This window comes from Hyla sarda, chromosome 1 (genome assembly GCF_029499605.1).
Source record: "Hyla sarda isolate aHylSar1 chromosome 1, aHylSar1.hap1, whole genome shotgun sequence".
Taxonomy (NCBI): domain Eukaryota; kingdom Metazoa; phylum Chordata; class Amphibia; order Anura; family Hylidae; genus Hyla; species Hyla sarda.
In genome coordinates this window covers 242,324,101-242,334,041 of record NC_079189.1, presented here as the reverse complement: position 1 = coordinate 242,334,041, position 9,941 = coordinate 242,324,101, and positions in this window count along the sequence as shown.

Below are 9,941 nucleotides of genomic sequence, written 5' to 3'. Positions count from 1 at the left end.
CAATTCCAGCCAAATTCTCTCTCCAAAAATGTTTTGCTCCTTTTCTTCTGAGCATTGCAGTGCACCCACAGAGCACTTTATATCCACATTTGGGGTACTTCCTTACTCAGAAGAAATGGGGTTACAAATTGTGGGGGGGCTTTTTCTCCTACTACACCTTGTAAAAATAAGAAATTTGGGGTAACACCAGCATTTTAGTCAAGTCTTTCATTTTCACTTCCAAATAAACAAAAAAAAAAATCAGTCAAACACCTGTGGGGTGTTAAGGCTTACTATACCCCTTATTACATTCCTTGAGGGGTGTATTTTCCCAAATTTTTTTTTTTTTGTGTGTGTTTTTGTGTTTATGTCAGAATCGTTCCAACTATCAGCCACCCCTGTGCAAATCACCAATTTAGACCTCAAATGTACATAGTGCGCTCTCACTCCTGAGCCTTGTTGTGCGTCCGCAGAGCATTTTACGCCCACATATGGGGTATTTCCATACTCAGGAGAAATTGTGTCTTTTTTTCCTTTTACCTCTTGTGAAAATGAGAAGTATGGGGCAAAAAAATGTTACCGCACACTGTTAGGGTAAAAAAAAATAAAAAAATTACACTAACATGCTGGTATAGACCCCAACTTTTCCTTTTCATAAGGGGTAAAATTTGTAACGCAATTTCTCCTGAGTACAGAAATAGCTGGAGGCTCCATTTTGGAAACAGTGTACTATGAGACTTTAAAAAAAAAAAAAATGTAAACAGTATTTATTAGCTTTTTTCAATAAACTACAAACTGCAGAGAAGTACAATGACCATACAGTAAAAAAAAAATAGGATACAACATGTCATACATTAAAGTCAAAACTACAAGTCAATGGACTTTAGTTACATTTAGTCTGACATCACATATGTACGACACAGCCTGCAATTGGGTCCTGTCTGTGAAAGGGCCTCCTTCTAGTAACAAGGTACAGTCACGAAGCAGCCCAGACTATCTGGATGAGCATAGCAGTATGCAGAGTATTACCATATAAAAAAAAATATAAAAAATTAAAAAATACTCAAAAAAAAAAATAAATAAATAACAATAAACCAGAACACACATTTGCCGGCACCACACAGACCACACACGACCTAAAAGAAAATTACAAATGTGAAGAGATAAGTTGGTACTTCGGAGAGAATCTGGTACGAGGGGAAGCAAAGCCTCCATGCCCACTGTCAAGGAACTTTTAGTGCCCCTGAGGCTCCAGCAAATGATTCTAGCGCATACCACTGTGTATGAATGAAGGTGTGCATAATGGAAATACAGAACAGACGAATGGCCAGCGCAGGTCAGTGGAAACAGGATGCTTTATTAAGGTACTTCAGCACATGGACGACAAAGATACAGGTGACGCGTTTCAGCCCTGGAGTTGGGCCTTAGTCATACGTATGACTAAGGCCCAACTTCAGGGCCGAAACGCGTCACCTGTATCTTTGTCGTCCATGTGCTGAAGTACCTTAATAAAGCATCCCGTTTACACTGACCTGCGCTGGACATTCGTCTGTTCTATATTCCTACACCTAGGCGCTGCCCACGCCAGTCCGGGCGCTGCGGGCTTGGAGAGTGAGCTGAACATATTCTATAATGGAAATACGATCCGTGGAACTATAATAATGGGTAGGAAAAAGCTTCCACTTAAAAAAAAGTTAGCCAAATTTTTTTTTCACTATGAAGTAGTACCTCCAGTTTATCGAATAGGAACAATTGTTTTAAGGCATCTATGAGGCAGGAGAGTGTAGGGATATTTGGGGAAAAACATTCCCATAAGAGGTTCAATTTGGCAAGCAAGATAACAGAGAAGTGCTATAGGTGGTAGATGAACATATGAATATGTTGTTTGAGACCCTGAAACTGAAATATGGAAGAGGGCTTCAATAAGGCCTATTTCTTCGTCATATGTGCTGATTTTATTCAAGAAGGCAGAGATTTGGTCCCAGTAGGTTACCACTGACAGGCATAACCACAAACCGTGAAAAAAGCCTGCTTTACGAAGTTGACATTTCAAACTGTCCATTCTCTGCGGATTACGTTGTGAATCAATTTGAACTCTGTCTCCCGCCACTTTTCATTTTGCACATGTTTCCTGAAGTCTTCCCACCCCACCCGTATGTGTTTGGGAATTTCCGGGTGATCCGATATTTTGGCCCAAATAGATCCTATTCCTATAGAAGATGAGGACGCATACCATTTGCGTAAACATGAATATAAGCTAGATATAGATCTTTCCTCTGTGGAGGCCAGAAGGGTATCAAATATGTTAGGGGTAAATTCCTTAGTGATATCTGCCATTTTGGAATAAAAAAATGCTCTGAGTTGTCCACACTGCAGAAAGTGGGACAAGGGGACATCATCTTTATCATGCAATTCCGGCAGTGTATACCACCGTTTCGCTTGCACATCTACAAGGTCGCCCAAAGTATTGATCCCCTTCCTTTTCCACAAGGAAAAGAGTGATCTACCAGACCCGCCCACAAAATCCGGAGCATGCCATGGGGAGAGGTGTTTGGAATAAGTGTACAAAAGTCCCATTCGCTTTCTAAGTTCTTTCCAAGTAGCTATGGTGTCTCTAAAGAGTAAGGATCGTTTGATGACTGGTGGTAGAGAGGAGAATGAACAATGAAGTAATGGGAGTGGTTGGCACGGGGCCGCATATAGGCCCAGATTTACTATGAGTGGAGTGTAGGTTTCTTTGTGGGTTTCCCTACCATTTTTTTCCCACTGTATTTACTAAGGTTTCCCTACATTTTGCTTTTTATTTTTTTTTACACCTGCTCTGATCCGTAGGGTTTTCCTCAACTCAAATCCACCACATTTTCTGTGGAAACCTTAGTAAATATGTTGGGGTTTTTGTGAAAATGTCAGGAACACTCCCGCCCCTTTTCGGTGACCTTGCCCCCTTTTCCCAAAAATCACACCCTTTTCCGGGTTTCTTTAGTAAAATGGAGAGTTGGTCAGGTTTGTTTCAATTCTGGCACAAATTCTGGCACAGAATTTGCCGCAAGGCCCGACAAAACATGTTGGGTTTGCAATAGTAAATGAGGGCCATTGTGTCTCCAGTAATGTATTAGAGTAGTGTGACATCCCTTGAAACCAGTTCATAATATGACGCATCAAGCAGGCAATATTATAACTTCATATGTCTCTTAATTTCCCCCCCCCCTCCCCCCTCCCATACCGGTAACATAAAAGTCCAAAGGGCAATCTTAGACTTATTCCCCACCCATATGAACTTAGTAAATGTTGATGTAAGGGCCTGTACATTACTATGTTTGAGGAGAAGGGGGGATCGTTTGGAGAGGATATAGCAGCTTCGCAAAGCTGCACATTTTTAGGAGATGGCAACGCCCTTAAAAAAATAAGGGCAGATGGTGCCAGCAGTGTAATACCTCCTGTATCTTAGAGAACAGGGGTTGGTAATTTAATGAATACAGCGACTGAGGTGATTTCCCTATTTTGATTTCCAGGTAGGTGATTGATTGGGAGGATATCGGAATCCCAATAGATTGCAAAGATGCCAAATATGGGTCTAGAAATCGCCGGAGTAGTAGAAGTGACGATTTATGGGCATTTATAAGTTCTGAATTGAGTCAGGGTTTCCATAATGTTCGGCAGAGCCACCACTGGGTCTGCCAAATACAAGATGACATCGTCTGTGAATAAGGATACACGGGGCTCCTCTTCTCTCCCCCCCCCCCCCCACACTGATATGCCAGTGAAGACTCCCGAGGATGACAAATGTCTGGCCCAGGATTCTAAAGCAATGTCGAAAAGTAGGGGAGATAGAGGGCACCCTTGTCACGTACCCTTAAAGGGCAGAGATAGAAAACCAGGGAGATATATTCTGGATGTAGGTGACATACAGTGCCTGCAGTACATTCTAAAAGGCTCCTGTGACGTTCATGGCATCCAGCACCGCACCCAGCCAAGATCAGCTAACATTATCGAAAGCCTTTTCGGCATCCAGTGTTAAAAATGCCGGGCATGTAGTCTAGGTGAGGTGGTGCTGGACCGCATCAAGAACACCGTGCGGAGATTTAATATCGCTGAACTGTTACGTACAAATCCCAATTGGACGGGGGAAATTAGAGAGGGAAGCATGAGGGCTAATCTATCCACTATTATTTTAGAGAGCAGCTTGCAATCCACGTTAATTAAAGAGATCAGACGATAAGAGCCCAGGTCCAGGGGGTCCTTGTTAGGTTTAGGGAGAAATCTGACATATGAGGTGGACACAGAATGAGGCAATCCACCCCCTTCGAGAACCTTATTGTAAAGGTCCGATAATGTGGGAGAAATCTGTTCTTGTAGAAGCTTATAGAATTCTCCAGTGAGAGCACTGTGCTTGTGATGTCAGCAGAGAGCACTGTGTTTCTGTTGTGTTCAGCAGCTAATAAGTACTGGAAGGATTAAGACTTTTTAATAGAAGCAATTTACAAATCTAATATATAAGGAAAAAAAGGGGGGGTACCAAATGCCTCTAGACTAATACCATAAAATGGTACATGATGGTGAAATTACAGAAAAAATAATAAATAGGACTGTGCTTCACTTTAAATGATTGCAATTTTTTATATTAAATTTGTACATCATTTAAAGTGAAGCACAGTCCTATTTATTATTTTTTCTGTAATTTCACCATCATGTACCATTTTATGGTATTAGTCTAGAGGCATTTGGTACCCCCCCTTTTTTTCCTTATATATTATTTTGTACTAGTATTTTTTGGTGTAAATACTTTCCATTTAGCCTCGATTAATTTATATTGTGAGCTGCACATACCCCATTTTTTTCAATTTACAAATCTGTTTAACTTGGCACCAGTTGATTAAAAAAAAAAGTTTTCCACCGGAGTACCCCTTTAAGTAGGGTGTCAATCGGGAGGGTGGGAGGAGGGTTAGGAGAATAAAAATCGGAATAGTAATGACCCATATAATTTACAACAGTACTTCTCAACCTTTTTGGCGACTATACCCCCAAAGGCTGAAAGTATGTCCGCGGGTACCCGTGGACAAAAGGCATGTTCTTACCTTTATACTAATGCATCCCCCCTCCATCTTAATCCCCTTGTGCCATTATTATCCAATAAGGCAAAAGGGGATCATAGGAAGAGGGAATGGGGCAAGGGGATTAAGATGGAAGGGGAAAGGGATAATGATGTAGGGGGGATGGGGAGAGATAAAGCACAAGGCATTAAATTTTAATGCCTTGTGCTTTATTACTCCCCTCCCCCTCCATCTTAATGCCTTGTGCTCCGTCCCATACATCCCCCTCCATGCCATACAGTTGTTTTTAACTTTTTGTTTTTATCCTTTACCTGGCGTCCTGCGGTCCCCTGTGGCCTGTCCTTAGAAGCAGTGTGCCCCGTTCGGCGGGGATGAACTGACGCGCGACGTCCTCCTGCGCTGTGCGGCAAGTCCGCACAACGTCAGGGGAGGTCACACGTCTCCCCAGCAACCACGCAGCTCACTCACAGTGGCCGGTATTTCACAGCGCTTTCGCGTACCCCCCCCCCCCCCCCGACAGCCCCTGGCGTACCCCTAAGGGTACACGTACCCCAGGTTGAGAACCCAGGATTTACAATATCCCTGGGTTTGGTAAGGAGATCGCCTGCAGAATTTTTAAGGGAAAGAATACGTGGAGGGGGACGCTAAAAGTTGACCTGACTTATTACCGAATCTATGGAGGAGTGCTGTGAACTCTGTAGGATAAAAGTGCTCTTTCAGCACAAGCCAGTCAAACTCCCTCTTGACGTCTACCCAGTGTTGCTTAAAAGTTGGCGAGGGAGAGGCTAGACAAGCAGTATATGCCTGCCTAAGGGTGTCACTAGCTTTAGCATATTTAACCACCAATTCTTTTTTCCCCCAGACAGATCGGAAATGATATGACCCCTTAACACTGCTTTAGCTGTGTCCCCAATATAAATGTGTGTCATGTTTATGTGCCTCATTGTCCGTTGCATATTCCAACCATGAGTTGTGCAAAAGTGTCATCCTTATATAAAGCTGAGGAGAACCTCCAGATAAAATCGCTGCCCCGAGGATATCGATCACCAGGGACATCGGAGAATGGTCCGATATTACCATATCCTCTAGCTGAGTCTCCAACACCAGGGAAACGATGGTATCATGGACTAAAATATAATCAAATGCTGTGTGAATGGTGATTGGATCTGATCGAGCCTACCGTCTCCAGTCGAACAGGGTTGATTCAGGCAAGACGACCTGTCCTCTGCTTGACACATGACCGTGTTAAAGTCACCTGCTACTATTTTTTTCAGATATTGGGTCCGCCAAAATCTTACAAGGGAATGCAAAAAAAAAATGCATCGTTAGTAGTGTTCGGGCCATAAATGTTACATATGCTTACCGTACCACTCGGGGATTCTAGGAGAAGAGTGTGAAGTCTACCCTCGTCATCATGATCACAGTGGAGAATCTTATGTTGCAGATGTTTGCTAACCAGAGTAAGCACCCCCGCTTTCCTATTAACCAAAAGGGATCCCAAAACAGTACCCACCTAAAGTTTTTTCATACGGGCAAAATCACTGCAATATGAGATTCCTGTAATAATGCAACATCTGGCTTTAACTTGCGCAGGTGGTGTAAGACCATCATGCGCTTTTGTGGGGAGCGCAACCCCTTAATATTCCAAGACACAATTCTCAAAAGTGGCAGCAAAAAAACGACATTAACTCAAAAGATGTGGCCAAAAATGAATTAAGCATGTGGGATCTGTGTGACGCCAGCAAACATACATTGAAACCGGGAATACAACATTGTGAGAGCGAGAATCATAACAAATGATTATGTAAGGGTGTGTATATACGTAGTGCTTTACTCCTTATTTTGTGTTAGTGTAGTGTTTTTATGGTACACTCAGACGGGCAGGGGGGGCACAGAGTTTTTCCTGCTGGGAGTTTGAGCTTCGGCAGAGAATTTGCCGCAGCTCAAACCTGCATTGGGAAACTCACTGTAAACCCCTGCTCATGTGAATGTTAGGTAACAGACTAACTCAGTGTTTCCGCACCAGTGTGCCTCCAGCTGTTTCAAAACTACAACTCCCAGCATGCACGGTTTGTCAGTGCATGCTGGGAGTTTAGTTTTGCAACAGCTGAAGGAACACTGGTGCGGAAACACGGACTTAGGTGTCAGACCCTAACTCAATGTTTTCCAAGCAGTGTGCCTCCAGCTTTTACAAAACTATAACTCCAAGCATGCACTGACAGCCAAAGGGCATGCTGGGAGTTGAACTTCTACAACAGCAGGAGGCACAGGCCTGTCTTGGACAGCACCAATCACCCTTTTTTTCCGGGTCAACGTAGACCCAAATGACCAGGGATCACCGGTCAGGACCCGTCCCCCACGACCCGCAGGCATTGGTATGGAATGCCTGCTACCTGTTTGTCATTGGTCCTGGTGGGGTTAAAAACGCTCCATTTTCCTCTCATTTACTTTAATGGGAACTGCGCTGAAAAAAAAAAAAAAACAAGTGAGATGCTTTTACACTTTTTTATAACCATGTGAACATCCCCTTATAGCAATATGAAAATAACCCATATGATCTTCTCTGTAAATCCCCCTAAATGATATTGCCACTTACTACTTTCCACTGTGTCAAACACTAACAAAGTTTGTAAATATTAAAAAAAAAAAGGCAATGGAATTGAACCTAAAACCCTACTGTGTTGATCCAGAGGAAGGCAAACCCCTCCTCCCCATGAGGCTGACACCAATTGGCTCATGACAGAGGAAAATTTCCTTCCCGACTCAAATATACCAGAATATTTGATACTAAATGTTACCTTACAATGCCCACATTTTTTGATTGAAAATAACTATTGTGCAGGCTAGGAAAAAGCAGACAAAATACAATTACCATACATGCCAATGTGTCACATCACAATGGCCCCTTGTAACCTTAATGCCTCTATGTGACACTGCCATGTTTTAATTGTGACCTTATGTTCCAGTGACTTCACAATGCCTGATTGTTACAATGTCCTGTGACATCTCAGTATCCCATAATGACCTCACAATACCTCATTGTAGTAGCCTTACCTGTTCCTTTATACAGCTGGACTTGCAAACGTATTTATTGTTGTGTGTGTGTGTGTGTATGTATATATATATATATATATATTTGCACTTGTTTGTATTTCTCCTCAGTAGGTATAGTACAGCTGCTTCTTCTGTGTGTCTAACCCATTAAGGACACAGGACGTACAGGTCCCCTCCCCCCATGTCTGAGATAGTGGCAGATCGCCAGTGAATTCACACCAGCGATTCCGATCATATGGGTGACCCAATGACCCGGAATTAGGTGATCGGCGGTGTACCATACACCGCCAATCACTTCCTGTTGCTGGAGGGGAGGGATCACATAACCTCCCCAGATGAGCTGCTATTGGTCGGACGATCAATAGCTGCTGGCAGAGGAGGGGTTAAGGTCCCCTTCTCTCAGCTATGCCAGCCCACCGAGCTCAGTCAGCGGGCAGAGCTGAGAGAAGGAGCCAAAGGAGCCAAGGGACCCCCCCCCCCCCCCTCTGACCAGATCTGTGCCCCTTAGGGCAGAAAAAGTGGCCTCCTGCCACCTGTAGTTCAAGGTGTGTGAAGGGACAGGCAGGAGTTGGGGGGGGATTTTTCCACCTCTGACCCCATAGTAGGTCCTCAAGGGTTCCATTTTGCAGTATGACCCGGGCCCTGTTAGGGCTTCAGAGCGCTGCATTTGTCCACTTTTTTTTTTTGTAAATATTTTATCACACACCGTTATACAGAGTTTTTTTTACCAAACACACACACAATAAATATAATATATAATATATATTACACACATTATATATATATATATATATATATATATATATATATATATATACATACATATATACACACACACACATATATACACACACACACACACACACATATCACATGTCACCGCCCGCCCTCGCCACCTTAGAAAAAAAAAGTGATGGCCTGCCGGGAATATTTGGTGGAGGAGGCATATGCCTTACTTGCCTCAGACACACCAGCACTTTCCAGGTGAGGTCACAAACACTGGAAAGAAGGGACGATCCCAGAAAAAGTGGGGGATACAGAAGACCACCACCACTCAATGTGACACTCGCCCCGATCATCCGGTCTTTATTGAGTACCACACTTCCATGAAGAACTAAATTTTCCCTTTTCATTTTAATTTCCCATAATTTGACCCCAATGTACCTAGTCCAGAGTACACTCCAAATTTTAACATCATAAACCACACACAGAGCATAGGGTTTGGGGCAGGCATATTTTTTTTTACTTTTGGCTATGCTCTGGGTAATCATTCTGGGAACATAATTGGCATATCAGTAGTAAAATTGCAATTTTAATTAATATAACATGCAGTACATTGATTGCCAGCACTGTTCAATGCTATGCCATAGCATTGCATTGATCAGTGTTATCGGCAGTAGATTGCTCAAGCCTTGATCTCAGGCTTGGAGCAATCAATCGCTGATCGGACACGCCGGAGGCAGGTAACGAACACTCAGCTTGTGTCCTAGCTGATCGGAACACCACGGTTTCACTGCGTTGGTTCCGATCAGCCCGACTAAGCTGCTGGGAATGTTTATTTTTTTTTACAGTTTACACGCGGCAATCAACTTTGAACGCCGTGTCTAAAGGGTTAATACTGTGTGTCACTGTGATCATTGACACGCGCTATTAGCCCCGGGTCCCAGCTACCGTTAGATTCCGGGACCGACCTGCGTTATATCGCAGGAGCGTGACTCAGGACGTACAGGTATGCCGAGTCCCCAAGAGGTTAGGGGTCTTCCATAAAGGAACAATTTTAATTGAGAGTGGTAAATGCTGCAAAATTCTGTCTCCTTTTGACCTTTGAGTGTCTATCTGCACCTATACTTAGTAGCA